Consider the following 16423-nt stretch of genomic DNA (forward strand, 5'->3'; position numbering starts at 1 on the left):
ATGCAATACCAGACATGGCATCAGTGGGCAAAAAAGAGGTATCTTCAGGACCTGATAGACAAGCTCAAAAGTGAAATATTTAATCAAATAAAGCAAGATATAAATAGATTAAGAAATGCTAAGCACCTCTCAAGAAGACACAGATGGAAGAATGGAGGAACACACAAAAAGGAGAGAAATGTTCAATGAAAAATATAAAGAAAACATAGAATACATGAAGCAGGTTCAAAGAGATTCCCAGGAAATTAAAAACTCCATTGAAAGCTGGCAAAACTGCTTGAAAGAAACAAAGGATAGACTATCAAAACTTGAAGACAGGTTTGCATTGTGGGATCATGAAAGGAAAAATTACTTAAAAATAACAAAGAAACAGGCAGTAACAATACAAAGGTTAGAAGACGACAAGAGGATCTACAACTTAAGAATAAAGAATGTGACTGAAGAAGCAGGGCACAAACAAAGGAACTACAAGGGCTATTCACAGACATGATTAAGGGAAACTTCCCAAGCATAGGAAAAGGAAATGATATTCAGATGTATGAGGCATACAGAACTCCAGCCACCTACAACCAAAACAGAGCCACACCCAGACATATAATAATCAAGATCTCAGAAATACAATATAAGAACAGAATATTAAAAGCCATTGGAGAAAAGAAATAGATCATCTATAAAGGAAAACCCATCAAAATCATGGCAGACTTCTTGACAGAGACCATCAAATCAAGAAGAGCTTGGAGCGAAAAATTCCAAGCCTTGAAAGAAAATAACCTCCAGCCCAGATTGATGTCCCTTGCAAAACTGTCTCTAGAAATTAATGGAGAAACCAGATGCTTCCAAGACAAAGAGAAACTGGGGGAATTTGCGACCACCAATCCAATCCTACAGAGAATACTACAGGACATTCTAGAGAGAGATTAAAGCACCAGGATTTCTGAAACAGTGGCAGAGAGGCCTCAATGAATGGAGCAGAAAGTGGAATGATGAAGAAAAACAGACAATTAATGGCAGAAAAGGAGTGCAACAGGAATGAGGCAGAGAAGGTTGGCTACAATCTCTAATATAGATGGCCTTGATATACTAAAAAAAAAGAAAGAAAAAAAAAGAGAGAAACACAGCAGAGGAGATCAGAGGGTAGTGTCCACCCAGATGCTCTTTATAGGAAATATAATTAACCTAAAATAGGGTTTACGGACTGAAAATCAAATATGAGAAAACAATGCTCTATGTGACAGGGAATCAGAGTGTAATGGGGTAATTCAACCCGCACCTGCAGATAGGTTGGAAAGACAGGCTTTAATAGGTAAAGGAATACAATTTGAGATCAAGTCCAGGAGGAAGAAGGTTTGGAGCCACTTAGGTAATATCAGGTTCCCCCCACCAATCTAAAAACTGAGGGAGGTGGTGAGACCAAAAAATGCACAGTACACCCTGGGGGAGTGAAAGGGGAGGAATAGTCTTAAAAAAGAAGGCAGAGGATACTGTTAATAGCTTATCAGGATTTAAAACCTACATTACTTACACTACTCTGCTTAGATAGATTAAATTCTGTCCCAGTTTGTCTACTTGCACTAGATATGAGGGCACAGACAGCTATCCCAAAAACAGCAGGATATAATTCAGTAATCGTCCTCAATTTCCTATCTTAATCTGGAGCCCTGTATAACTTGTACTATTTTACCATGACTGACCTTAGTCAAATCTGGTTTGTTTGATTGCTGTTTGGTATTGACAGATTTTATTCAAAACTGTTATGATTGATAGTATCAAGTCTGAGAGTATAGACAATTATATTGAAGATGACAAGATTCGCTACAACACCCATTCTGGTTTGATTATTATCTGTTTTTGTAGTTTTACACTATCTACAAAGTTTTGTTTTTATTAATATTGTTATGTACTGCTATATTCAATTATACTATGTCTGATGATATATACAATTCTATTGAAGATAACAAGAGACAACACAGTAACCATTAAAACACCTCATACAGTGGTTTTATATGACTTTTTCATTTCATGTGTTTATAGGAAAACATTTTGTTTTATCTTGCTTTGTCTTGTTTCTCCCTCTAATATAGAAAGGATAGAAATACATGTTGAGACTCATACATGTGTAGAACCTATATACAGTTTACGAGAACTGATCTTATAACGCTTGATGAACAACTACTTTGAAGAAAAAGAGACACTACAGTACCTAATGCTGATCTCATAGTATCATGATGTGAAATCCAGAAATACTATTATTCTTTGTTCAGAGTGATTTTAGCCTGCTTTGGTTTGTTTTAAATTTTAACATAAACAAAAGTATGGGTAACTGCATGTATGTTTAAGTGTACAGGATTGATAACCATATTATTAAGTTTTTGTTGGATAGTTGAACAGAACTGTTTACACTCTCGCTGTTTGAATCCCCACTTTGTATGCTTCACTTTTGTAACTTGAAGAACTATTTGTAAGAGGACAATATATAATCATCAACTAGTTTTCTTCTTTGAAAGTATGTATTATTTCTACCATTTTCTGTTTTGTTTATAGTCTTTCTTTAAATAAAATTTTAAAAATAAATAAATTATATATGTTCAAACACAGCCTTTTTAAAATTTTTATTGAGTATATTTAAGGTATATATGTTTTGAGAGACATATACATTGCTAAATGATTACTACAAATAAGCTAATTAACATATCCACCACTTCACCTCACCTTCATTTTCTCTTCTTAAAAATATTTTTAATAGCACAGGTTGAAAATACTCTTAAACAAAAAGAATATGTTCAGCATCTGACTCCTGCAGATTTAAATAAGAATAGTGAAAACCATTTTAAACTTCTTCCTATCCCTATACATTAACACATTTTCAAAAATACAAAGTTAGCTAGGTGTTTGTGGCACACACCTATAATGCCAGTACTTGGGAGGCTGAGGCAGAAGGATCACTGTGAATTTGAAGCCAGCCTGGACTACACAGAGTTCTAAGTCTGAACAACAGAGCAAGACCCTGTCAAAGAGGAGAAGAGAGGAGGGGTGAGGAGGGGAGGAGAGGAGAGGATGAAAATGCCACATATCACATATACTGTTTTGTTACCTGCTAATTGACTTTAACAGAGTACTGTGGATACTCCACCATAAATACATTCATGTCTGTTGAAGACCACTTGGATGGCTCTCCCTGAGCAATTAACTCCACAATAGTTAAACTTGGCTCTATCTCCATGTACTGATATGTACAGAGCTAATTAAGCTATTTCCTTTTCCTTTCAAGATTACTGACATGTAATCTTTGAAGCCAAGCAACAGCCCTGTTGCCCATCTCAGGATCTGAATGGTTGATCCTAGTGGGATGAGGAAGCCACACAACTCCAGGGCTGTCAGCTGGGTTCAAGCCTTGAGATAAGAGGCTATGACTTCACAGGGCAGAAAAGGTTTGCACCAGCCCCCTAAACATTAAATGCGTTCTCAATTGTGGTATGTAAATTGGTCTTTCTGCATATCCTTCTCTGCATATTACAGAGGTGTCCTCTAGCCTCCCAGCTAGCTCAGCTCAAACTGCTTGCCTAATTCCCACCATTCTCCAGTCACTCATCCTTAACCATTCCCTTCCAAGCCTTTGTTCTATGAACCCTCATCTGGACCAGACTCAAGACCCCATGGCTGCCCTTAATTGCAAATATAACTCAGTGTCTTTATTCTCGCTATGGGTTGCACTGGAAGTGGCATATTGAAATTAATTTGCCAGGATTTCAATAATGTTTCCATGGGATTACAAATATAAACTGCCTAGATTGTAACAAGCATGGGAAAAGGACCTCTATACATGTCAACATCACAATGTTCTTTTTGGGGTGTTTTGTTTTGTTTCGTGTTTTTGCAATATAGTGTTACTCTGTAGTCCAGGGGGGCTTCAAACTCACAGCAATCCTCCTGCCTCAGTCTCCCAAATACTAAGAATACAAGCATGTGCCACCACACCCAGATATCATGACAATCTTTAATAATATCATTAGTAACTTTTTTCCATCTCCCATTCCCCCAACCTACACTCCCCTCCTTCTCCCCTTACTCCCTTCCTTTTGTGTAATAATCATCGCCCTTATACTTCCGGGTCATCCTTTTTTGACTCCACATATTAGAGAAAACATGTGATATGTCTTTAAGTCTGCACTACCTTCTTCGTAAGTGCCAATGGAAAATCTCTTCAAATTGACTGTGTTCAACAAAGAATTTCAAAATATACACAATTCAGACCATATTTCTCACCATTAAGTGGTGTAACCAGAAAGTATTTATATGGAACTTTCTCCAAGACACCATATTAAGAAAAAAATGTACAATATTTATGTGTAGAATATTTTTAAACTTAAAATGATTTACATATTCATACGTGCACATAAACACAAACATGTTCTTAAAATCTAGAAAGATACGAAAAAAAATACTAGTTGCTTTTCGGGATAAGCGACCTGAGTTACTCAGTGTATAAGTAAAAGGATATTCACTCTCCATCTTTCGAAATTCATAAATGTGCATGTAATTCTGTACAAATTTTAAAATCACATTCTTGTGGAAAAAGAAAAGTAAAACTAACAAAAGCACATAAAATTTTGAAAACTCTCTTCTAAGCAGTTTCTAAGAAAAAGAGGAAAAGGAGAAACAAAACTCTGTATTATCTAGAAAATTATATGCAAAATCAACAGCATATAACTAAAGGTGACTTAAATATATGAAAACTTAAATACTTCATTTCTAAGTAAGATTTAAATGAACAATTCAGAATTACAAAGCAACACAATAAATTTCAAGAAAGGAATAATGAAGATGAAATAGGCAGCTTAGAAAATTTCAAAGATAGACTGATATTTTAATTTCACAGAGATGCTCTCCAGTGAAATAAAAATAAAAGTAATCAGCTTACCTAATCAATAGGAAGAAAAAAGATAAAACTGGAGGTGCTTAATATTATGAAAAAGAATGAAAAGTCAGCTATAGGAAACAGTTTGCTGATCTCTAAGAAGTTACAAACAGTTAGCATATGGCTCAGCCACTCCACTCCTAGGTCTACACTAGGCCTACAAGAGAACTGAAAGCATATCTTCACACACAAACAAATATATACATAAATGTAAATGTTCATAGGAACCTCATAACTCCTAATAGTTAAAAAGTGGAAACAACTGGGCTGGGGATTTAGCTCAGCGGCATAAGCGCCTGCCTTGCAAGCAAGCAGTCGTGAGTTCGATCCCTGGTACCAATAAAAATGAAAAAGACAAAAAAAAGTGGAAACAACTGAAATTAAATTACAAAATAATCAAGTTATCTCCATAATGATACAGATATTTAATATAATAAATTATGATCTCAACGAATGAATAAACAAATGTAGTATTATTGGTGCAGCTAACTTAGATAGAAATTAATATAAAGTCACAGAGGGACTGGGCTCCTGAGAAAGATAGCAGAAAAAATGAGGATATTATAACTGTCATTGGGGCTGGTCGGATGGCAGTGGGTTATTAGAACTTATTAACATTAGTGTCACTAAAGTTGGTATACCACCCCCCCCCACTGCTAAATTTGACTGGCTTATAAAAAAAAAGAACTGTCATTGGAGGTGCATCTAAAGAAGTTTAGGTGTCGAGATAAAGATGCAAGGCCTACATGCCACTGTTAAAAGATAAGCAGTAACCTGTAATTATACTACAGTTGGTCTCACTAAAGTGCAGATGGACACAGGTTATCCAAGACCCATCCCTTCCCCAAAACGCCTTTGTTCTTTGCATTGTACCCTTGCTACATAACCTGCTTCTTTATTGGATCAATATTAGCTAAACAGCTGTAGTCATACTCTTAGCAGTTGATGAATTTGACCCAAGCTGTATTTACCTCAGGATTTTGTACTTGCCTTGAAACTTTGCTCTATAAAATATTCTAAGAGAAGCAGTATCAGTGGCAATGCACTTTTGGGTTCCCTCTTGTCTCTCAGGACCTATCTTTCAATAAAATTTTTGGAACTCCTATTAACCTCTGCTGTCTCTTAGAATTCATTCTTCAATTTCACAATTGGGCATATCTGACATCTAGCAGGTTGCAAGTTATATTTTCCCCTATATCAGCATTATCTATAGAGTGAAGTATTATTCAATCGTAAATAGGCCAGGGATTTAGTTCAGTGACACAAGCACCTGCTTGGCAAGCACAAGGTCCTAAGTTCAATTCCTGATACCATAAAAACAAAACAAAACAAAAAAATTACAAAGTTTCAAATCATAAAAACAAACCAAGGGCTATAGCTCAGAGGTAGAGTGCTCTTCTAGCTTGTATAAGACCCTGGGTTCAATCCCCGACATTGGATGAGGGAAAAAGAAAACACAATAACTTTAACAGGTTAAACAAAAAATTACAGGATGTTTTGCCAGAGTCATCAAACTGTGAAAGTAGAAGCATTGTACAACTATCCATTTCCAGAACTCTTTCATCATCCTTTGTATATTTTAAAATTGCTAGAACACAATATGATATTTCATTTTATGTGTTATTTTATATTTATATTTTCAGTATACTTCAGGTTTTCTTTAGTATAATTCACAACAGGTTTTTCTTTTTCTTGTTTTGTTTTGTTTTGTTTTTTTTTTCTCTTTGGAACAAGGTATCACAGTGCAGTTCATGCTGGCCTCGAACTCACTTTGTAGCCCAGGCTAGTCTCAAACTTGGAATGCTCCTTCTGCCTCAGCCTCCTGAGTACTGGGATTACAGGCATGCGCCACCAACTGTGGCTGTATATTAAATTGTTAAGCACAAAGAAAACCTAGATATTTATTTTTAACTGGTTTGTTGTCATTATATGTAGAAAAAATGAATATATGTGTATGCATCAGTTTTCTGTCTCTACTGTTACTTAACCTTAGAGACATATAAACTGTTTGGTCCTCATTAGCCCTCATAGTCTTTGGGAGGCAGTCAGATCTGTGACAAGAGAGATGGACAGAGGGTGTGAATAAGCATGAGTGTTAGGGATTGAGGGCCTGTTTAAAAATCCTCATGCTCCTGAGCTGTGTGGCTGTGGTCAGATTTAACTACTCTGAGCCACAGTCTTCTAAGTAAAATGGGGCTGTGAGTCAGGGTATGGGAGCATCAAAGAAGTTAAAGCAGGTGAGATGCACAGCACAGTATATGGTACAAGTAGTTATTTTAGTGGGAAATGAAAATTCAGGTATAAACTGATTATTTATATGTGCATATAATGGGTGTAGGTTGGGTGCAGCACTCATGGGATAATGGGTTGAAATGTAATTCTATTCATTAATGCTTAACCACCTCAGGACTTTTTCCAAGAAGTTCATTTTAACTTTGAATTTCTATCACATTGAGATGGGAAATGTCTTTACCTCACCAGGTATTCCTCTAGTTGGGAACTTAAGAACAAGACTCCTTGCGCTGCATGTCCTTGAAGCTGTGTTGCCGGCTTGTGAATCTGGTGTGGAAGATGACCAAATGGCCCAGGTTTACATTTTTAAAGTTTCTAGATTTTTTTTTTCATTTCTGCTCTGTGATTCACCCAGGATCTAAACTTGTACATAATTTCTTCAGTTATAAGTGTGTCATTTTTTCAGTAGTATAATTTCCAGTTTTAAGACTGATTTCTTTATTAGTTTTCTCAAGGAGAAAGAAATTAAGTTATAAGGTTTGAGAAGCAGAGGGTAGGAAATACTTGCAAAATCAAAAGAAAAGGACAGTCTGTGGAATTTCTCATGAGGTTTGGCCTTTCAAAAGAGAAATGTGTGAGATTGTACAGCCTCATCAGAGGTCCATATATAGTAAGGCAACGTAAGAGCAGTGGAACCCACTTTCTAGTGGCTTAGCAATCTTTATAAAACAACAACAAAAACAACTTACAACACCAAAACTAGCTGTTGGACACTTATGCTTCATGTGTGATTTAATAGTACTTGTTATATTTTTTTCTAAAAATACTTAAAATTCTTTTTAATTACTTAATTTTTTAAAATAAATTTGTCTTTTTGACTTCCATAAGTGAGGTTGTGGAATGCTTATTTTCCCTTCTATCAGACTGTATGTGGGATACTCCCATTGCTCAGGCCAAACATGCTATTCAGATAAAGGAAAAAGAACAAGAAATAAAATCACAGGTAATCAATTCTTCAAAATGTTGTTTTTAAACACTACAAGAGAATATACTGTCACTGTCTCTGGATGCGGTGTCCTCTCGAGGACTTTGCTCTCTCAGTTATTTCATTTCCCCTTTCTGCATTCTGTGTCCTCTGCCGATTTCTTCTACCTCAGTTTAGACCCATGTTCTACCCTCACATTTGTATCAGCAAAGCTCTCTATATCCTTTCTCCTGTACTTCACCACTAAACTTCTCAGAAGAATAATGTTTGCCTCAGCACTTCCTTCTCATTGTCTCTTCAACCCAACTGTTTCATCTTCTATTGAGATAGCAGAATGGAATTTTGAAGGGAGGTGTTCATTACCGGATAGTGTGCAGGTGTTCCTCAGCATTGAGAGGGAGTTGGTTTCAGGATCTCCCAGGAATGCAAAAATCAGTAGATGTTCAAATCCCTTCTAAAAGTTGGTATAGTGTTTGCATGTAATCTAAGTGTATCCTCTCATGCGTTTGACTCATCTCTAGATTATTTCTAATACCTATTACAATGTAAATGGTTGTTTTAAAATATTGTTCAGAGAATAATGACCAGAAAAATGTCTGTATATTTTCAGTATAGTTGCAGATTAAAAAAAAATTCTTTTCCAGCTAGAGATGGTGACATGTATCTGTAATCTGAGCTACTTGAAAAAAAAACCAAATTTATTTTTCAATCTGTGGCTGATTGAATCTGCAGATTCAGAACTCAGGATATAGAAGCACTACTGCCTGCTTATGGCCTATATTTTATTTGACCTCTTGAAATGTCAGCTTTTTGTTGTTTTTAAAGCAATACTTTTCCTGAATCTCTACATAGTTCTCCCAATCCTTGGTTCTCTTTGGAATTGACTTATTTGGTGCTACTTTCACCTTCTTTCCATCTCAAAATACTGATATTCTGTCAAAATTCCCTTCTAGGGTTTACCAACCGTCTGTCTGTCTTCTTTCCTTTTTAAAAGACAGTGTCTCACTAAATAAATCAGGCTGGCCTTGAACTCAACTATGTAGCCCAGACTGGCCTTCAATTCATGGTGACCCTCCTGCCCAACGTCCCTCATGCTGGGATTACAGGTATATGCTACCATGCCCAGTTTACCAGCAGGCTTACTCCTCTCCATGACCATACTCACTTACATGCAGTGCCTTCCTAGCTTAAATGCTGTCCAAAGTATCTCTGCCTCAAAACCTTCCCCTTCCTGTCCCATTCTGAGTAATGATATCACTATTTCTATTATTTCATTAAACCTGAATTCCTAGGACTTCTAAATTCTGCTGATGTCTCCGTATGTGTATCCACTGGGCTCCATTGATTTTATCTCCTAAATAGCTCTTAAATACACACTCTTTTAATTCTTTTAGTTTTCATCATTCTGCATTTTACTGGCTTTTCTTCTACCTTATTAGAATGGTCTCTTACTCTATAAGACTTTTCCTTTTTGATATAATCTTAATGTGGAACTCTATTACAAGACCTACTCCTGTTATCCTTTCTTTTTTTTCAACCATCACTCTTACCCCTTTTAAGTTCCAAAGAATAAAGTTCCAAAGAAACTTTATTCAGGCCCATATGCCATTAATCCCCAAATTTTATTTAAAATTTTGGCATTTTTCTTGAATTCTAATTAGTGTGTAAAGATACTAGCTGTCTTAGTATTATCACATTTTGTTCCTTCTCAGGGTTTTCCCAGCCTCCTAGTTAAACACTGAGGCACAGAAACCTAGGCATCATCCTCAATCCTCCTCTTATTACCCTCATGCATGCATGCTGTTTTCTCCATGTGTGCAATCTCTAGCTCTTCTGTTGGCTTCCCTTTATAATAGAATTTAAACTTGCCCACCTCCTCATCTCTTCTATAACTACCTTATTCCAGGGTATTCCACTGCCGAGATTACAGGAATAGTATAGTTAGGGTATATCTCAACTTGTGGTGTCTCCCTCTGTAGTCCACTCTCTACATAGGACCCAGAGTGATCTTTTAAAATTGTTAATCACAAAAAGTTGACTGCCTGCTTAAAACCCTCCAGGTATTTTTCATCATTCTTGGGATAAAATCTAGATCTTGTTTGCCTTTGCCCACTGAACACCTTCCGTCTTCCTTCCTTTCTTTTCCCTTCCCTCTTTTCTCCCTCCTTCACACTGAGCTATATCATCCAAACCTATTTTGTTTTTTATTAGAAGACTTAATCTTGCTGAATTTCCCAGGATGGACTCAAACTTGCAATCCTCCTGCCTCAATCTCCTTAGTAACTTACATTACAGGCATGTGCCACCACACCTGGCACCTGTAACTTTTTGATGAACACACTGAAATTTCTTCTTTCCTTCAGTCTTTAAGCTGGATATTCCCTGTGGATATATTTCAAAAACTTAGTATCAGAGAGTCCTTCCCCAGTCAGTTTAGAGTAGTTGTCAGATACCTTTTGTCACATCACCTGTTTTAATTTCAACATGGCACTTATTGACTGTTTTATCTTATTTTTGTCCCCCTCTCCCAAAGTATATTATATGAGACTCGAGATCTTATTTATCTTTATATACTACTGAATATAAAAATCATGATAAACTTTCTGGGATAGAGTAGGTACATAGTTAATGTCCATTGAATGGGTGAATTTAAACCCTTGATAATTATTACCATCTTTCTCTTAGCAGTCTCCTGATTAGTCTGTCTTTCTTCATCCTAACATCCCTGGTAAAATATTTTTAAGGCACAGATCTAATTATGGATCTTTTATGTAAGTTATCTGCATGGGCATTCCTTGGTCTGTGATGTGGTTTTTTTTTTTTTTTCTGTCTTTTTCGTTTTTTTTTTTTTTTTTTTTATTTAAAGAAAAGGAAACGAAAAAAAAATACATGGAGATTTAAAAAAAGGGTAGAAATAATTCTAAATTACAGACAAACAAAAGGTAAAAAATTGCCAGTTGATAAGTTACAAATTGTCATCTTCGAAATGGCTGTTCAGGTTATAGAATTAAAGTATATAGAATGACATTCAAAAAAAAAATGACCCTACAAACCATTCTGCTCTATGGCCGAACAAAAGCTCCGTAGTATGATTATCAGTCCCACCTATTTGTTTTACATCTCTAAGAGGATAAGGTTAACCATATCAAAACAGAACAGAACATTTTAAAAAAATAAAAAACAATTTAAAGAAATACAGATTTCAAAGCAAGTCCACTGGAGATCTACCTTATCTAACTCTCTCTAGCTTCTTACAAATAGTTGTCCCTAACTTCACCCACTTTCTATACTTATTGCATATTATAGAACTAATCAAATCATTACAGGATGATAGAGTCTTTTTAGGTCCTCAAGTTCCAAATTAGGGAAGACAATACCAACTACCATCGCATCTCTCATTCTCTTTGTGATAGCCGTCCCCATCTCTGCATATGCTGAAGTTGAGCTGAAGAAACCAGTCCAGAGTCATTTTAATCAGCAAGCAATAGATTGCTAGAATTTATATTATAATGCTACAAAATAAGCCTCGGGTTTTTCAGGTCTCTTCCTCAGAGTATTTGTTCCTATCCTCTCTGTATTATAGGAAAAACCAAGTCATAACAAGACAACAAAACAATTTCCTAGATAAACATGCAATGGATAGGACTTATAAAACTATAATATAAATGATCTTCCGTAGCTACTATGTTTTCTCTTGTTATTTTCAATAGATTTGTTGACAACACTGGCTTATTATAGTTAAACATACTATCACCTATTTTTATAAAAACTTATCTTTGACTGCATTGTAGTATTTGAGAGCTGTTACTGATTCATACCAGTATGGATATCCTTTACATCTTGTCATGCTCAGAGTAGTTTCCTCTACTTTTAGGGTTGATTCTAACATGCATACCGATTTCAAATAGGATCAGTCAAGGCCAACCAATAGTCTTATGATTCAGATACAATTAAGATCAGTCATAGTAAGACAATGTAAGTAATACAGAATTTCAGCCTAAGTCAATAGGAAAGTAAGGATAGTTGCCGTGGTATAACCTGCTATTTTTGGTTCTAGAGGTCTGTGTCCTCAAATCTGATATGAGTGGACAGACCAGAACAAATTTAATTCAATCTAAATATGTCACTAGGACTACTGTGTCTTTTAAATCATTATACACCATTAGCAATGACCTCTGCTTTTTTTTTTTAAATATAGTTTCAGAGCTGTCTCTACTAAACACTAGCTTACCGTCTCTGCCTCATGTCTGCTACTCCACTTTTCTGCTATAATTTGTCCACCTTATTCCCTCATTCCATGGTCTGCCCCGTTCACTGAGGCTTCTCTGCCACTGTAGCTGTAATCCTGATATCTCTTCCTCTCTTTCTCTGTAATGTCCTTCAGCGCTCTCTGTAGGGTTGGATTGGTGGCCACGAACTCCCACAGTTCCTCCTTGTCTTGAAAGTATCTTATTTCTTCATTAATTTTTAGAGAGAGTTTTGACGGATATATGAACTTAGGTTGCATATTTTTTTCCTTCAGGACTTGGAATATTTCTCCCCACTCCCTTCTTGACTTAAGAGTTTGTGTTGATAAGTCTGCTGTTATTTTGATAGATTTCCTGTTATAGGTAACCTGCATCCTTTCTCTGGCTGCTTTTAATATTCTGTTTTTTTGGTGGATTTCTGGGATCTAGATTATTATATGCCTAGGCGTAGATCTGTTTTGGTTGTAGGTAGCTGGCGTTCTGTATGCTTCTTTTATCTGGATATCATTTCTTTTTTGCTATACGTGGGAAATTTTGCTTTAATATCTCTGTGAATATTTTTTGTATTTCATTTTTGGATGTTCCTGCTTCCTCACTCACATTCTTTATCCTTAGGTTATGTATCTTTTTATCATCTTCCAGTTTTAGAATTGCTTCTTTCTGGTTCCTTGTTATTTTTAAGAGGCTTTTTCTTTCACGTTCATAAGCCCTAAATCTCTCTTCAAGTTTCAGAAGGTTGTCTTTAGTTTCTGTCAAGGCATTTTGCCAATATTCAATGGAGTTCTGAGTTTCCTGATATTCTCTTTGGATCTGTTTCATGTATTCTAAGTTATGCTTAAATTCTTCTTCAGATGCTTCTCTTTCTTTTCTGATTTCCTCAGTTCTTCCATCTGTGTTCTCTTGGGCGGGGCTTGTCATTTCTTTAATTAATCTCTTTATATCTTGCCTCACTTGGATCAGGAGTACATCTTTAAATTCCTCTATGAGATCATGTAAGTACTTTTTAATTTCGGCTGATGCTGTGTCGAGTAGAGGATGGTTACTGTGCTTGTTCTCTTCAGTGTTTAGTTCTCTTGGGTTTAATTTCTCCTGTTGAACAGCTGGAGGTTTTTTTTTATTTTTATCTCTTGTCATGTTTCTGGTTTCTTTCAGACTGTCCTGGAGTTCTCTGGCCCTCTCCAAATTGCTTAGGGCCTTTCAGAAGCGTGCTGGCTTGAGTTTTTGCTGTCCTCCCCAATTTGCTGTTATCTGGGGTAGGCTGGGATGTAGGGGCGGTACAGTCTAGTCTCTAGCCTCTGTGTCAGTTAGTTCATAAATTAGGCTGTACTTTCTGGTTGTCACTGAGTTGTGACTATTTTGTATCTGCTTATTGGGCCCCAAGCAGAGGCTTGGTTTAGCCCCAGTAGCTCCTGCCAGTTCTCTTTGAATCAGAAGCAGCTGAGTAATGGCACAGGATTCTGCCCAGGTCCCAGCCGTTCTCTTCCAAACCTCTCTGTGATAGGTGCACCAGAAAAGCAGATCTGCCCAAAACAAAGATGGCTCCCACTAAGTTCTCTGTGTGGAGCTGAAGCCAACAAGTAATCAGGCTCTGCCAGGACTCAAGATGTCTTCCACCAGCCCTCCCTACAGGGGGACCTGGTGATGTCACCAAGCTGCGATTTCTGCCGCCAGGCTAATATGTCTGCACCAGACTCTGTGTTATTGATTTCCCCATGGTGGCAGGCCAGCTGTTCTCTGGCCAAACCCAGCAGCGGCGGGGTTTTCTGTACTCACCAGAGTCCAGTGCAAGTCCTCGTTCCGGAACCGCCGCACACCAAGCTGTCCACTTTTCCCCCACTCGCAGCTCAGCGATGACCGGTCAGATTTCTGTGCACCGTTTAGATTTGAATCGCCAGAGCTTTGTACATCCGCTCTGGTGCAGCGGTGCAGAACTGGCTGCTACTTGGAGTCTCGATCTGGGTCTCAGTTTCCCGCGGTCTCCAAAAGCAACTCAGCTTTTCGTGCTGGGTCCATGAGTCTGTTTGTTGATTTAAGGGCACGGGATTTGTAGCCTCCGGTCTCAGCACGACTTTAAATCCTCCAGTTGTACTGTCTTGGTTAATAAGAATCGCTATCGATTTGTCTGGTCCTCTCCATGCTGTCTTTTTTTATCTTTGAGTTTGAATTCTCTGGAGAGATTCTTCGCTCGATCCCCTAACTCGCCGCCATTTTCCAATCCCCCCGTCTTTTTCGTTTTTATCGGTACCAGGGATCAAACTCACAACTGCCTGCTTGCAAGGCAGGAGCTTATGCCGCTGAGCTAAATCCCTAGCCCCAGTCTATGATGTTTAAACTTAATATGGAATACAAGACCTTCCATGATTTTGTGTGGTCTTTTTTTTTTCCTGAACTTGTTTTTTATTATTCTCCTCTGTGGGGGATCAGGTGTCACTTTGAAGGCCCCAACCCCCTCGGACCTGCAGTAAACAATAGCCCCCGGTATGCGAGACAGAGGCAGGACAGGAATGCCTGTTCTCAGTGAGATCTTCTCACCCTCTTGAAACCATACTGTGTGACCTGGCTTTGTTTTGCAGTCATGAGGAAGTGGCCCAACACCTGTTGTGACACTAGCAACAAACATAATTAACATCATTCTTGGGCTAATGAATTTCCTCCTGGGCTAGAGGAGCTAGGAGAACTGATTGTGGTTGTTTACTTCACTTAGATAGTTTAGAATAAACATTGTAGTCTGTCACATTGTAGCTTGTCACAAAGAATGCTTTTTCACTACTTAATTGTCTGGGCTCTGTGAACTGATCCTGTTTACTATATAAGAATCCTAAAATAAAGATTATGCGTGCAGTGCAGTGCAGGCAGTAGCAAGTGCCGTGTCTCTTCTGTTTTCTTTTCCAAGTGCTGCAACCCCCGTGTCCCAGTCTGTGTGTGCGTGTGTGCCTTTCCCGGAGTCCAGAGTGCACTAGACACTCACGACACTCCTCCTCTATACATTCCATCCTGTTGGCAATGATTTTAAATCACTGAACTCTATTGTACCTTTGTGCCTTGGCACATGCTGTACACACTGCCTAACGTGTCTTTCTCTTTTGTGATCATCTGCTTAATGTCTTTTCATCATTTAAGGATCCACTCAGAAGCTACTCTGTTTGAAGGTTTATCTTCTTCTCAAGCATGCTTAAGACATGTACTTTTGCTTTGTGTTTACACTGCAGTGCTGACATTATGTGTCTTTTTCCCTTAATTAGAAAATAAGGTCTTTTATGGGCAGGATCCCTGCTTTGTTTAATGTTGTTTTCCCATTGCCTTGTATAATAACTGATAATTGGTACCAAATTAATAAATGTGTGTGGGATTAAGCCAAGAAACCTCAGAATATATTAAATACCTGGTTTCCCTCAAAATATTGACCTATCTTCCTTTCTGGTAGAAGCAAGGAGAGTTGGAAGAAGAAGATGAAAACCTTCCTATACAAGAAGTATCTTTTGATGCAGAGAAAGCTCAGTGTTGCCTAGTGGAGAATGGACAGGTTTTAACTCATGGCAGTGGAGGAAAAGGATATGGATTAGCATCAACAGGAGTAACCTCTGGATGCTATCAGTGGAAGGTACGTGGAGTTTTAAATAGTGATTAGCATTTCATGTTTTAGTCCTTGTACTCCAGGTTCTTATAAGAAAAAAAAAAAGCCTGATGAAAGACTTAAAAAATCAGATATGTAAGCAGAGTGGTATTATTATGTAAGGTGTTGTAAGTGGAAACTGACAGAAGAACACATACTATCCTGTTTTGGTAACTCTTTCCTAACTCTACAATTACCTTATAATAAAATATTTTTTAAAATTGTATTCTGTCCTTCTTATGAAGGATCACATAGCACATTTCTCCCAGCAGTGAAAATGCAGCAACATCTCTGTGATCTTTTTTGCATGGGAAATCCTGGTAATAGTTTATCTCACGAGCATTCAAAAGTGCTTTATTTTGTAGTTACTCTGTGGGTGCCATCAACTAAAAATACAGATTGGCAGAAGGAAAGCATTTAAATAACACATA

The 16423-nt window shown here is 37.3% G+C and overlaps 1 long non-coding RNA gene across 2 annotated transcripts; it reads left to right on the forward strand.

Annotated features, from left to right (window-relative positions):
- The first annotated feature begins 7393 nt into the window (after positions 1 to 7393).
- Positions 7394 to 15925, forward strand: LOC101787514 (uncharacterized). 2 transcript variants are annotated; one of them, XR_216209.4, is made up of 3 exons: positions 7394 to 7503; positions 8040 to 8150; positions 15804 to 15925. It is a non-coding gene; the product is annotated as an uncharacterized LOC101787514 (long non-coding RNA). The 2 variants fall into 2 exon arrangements; XR_001200287.3 differs by having other exon boundaries at positions 15807 to 15924.
- The last annotated feature ends 498 nt before the right edge of the window (positions 15926 to 16423 follow it).

The sequence above is a fragment of the Cavia porcellus genome, unplaced genomic scaffold (genome assembly GCF_034190915.1).
Source record: "Cavia porcellus strain 051 isolate PalLab524CR breed Dunkin Hartley unplaced genomic scaffold, mCavPor4.1 scaffold_22, whole genome shotgun sequence".
Taxonomy (NCBI): Eukaryota; Metazoa; Chordata; class Mammalia; order Rodentia; family Caviidae; genus Cavia; species Cavia porcellus.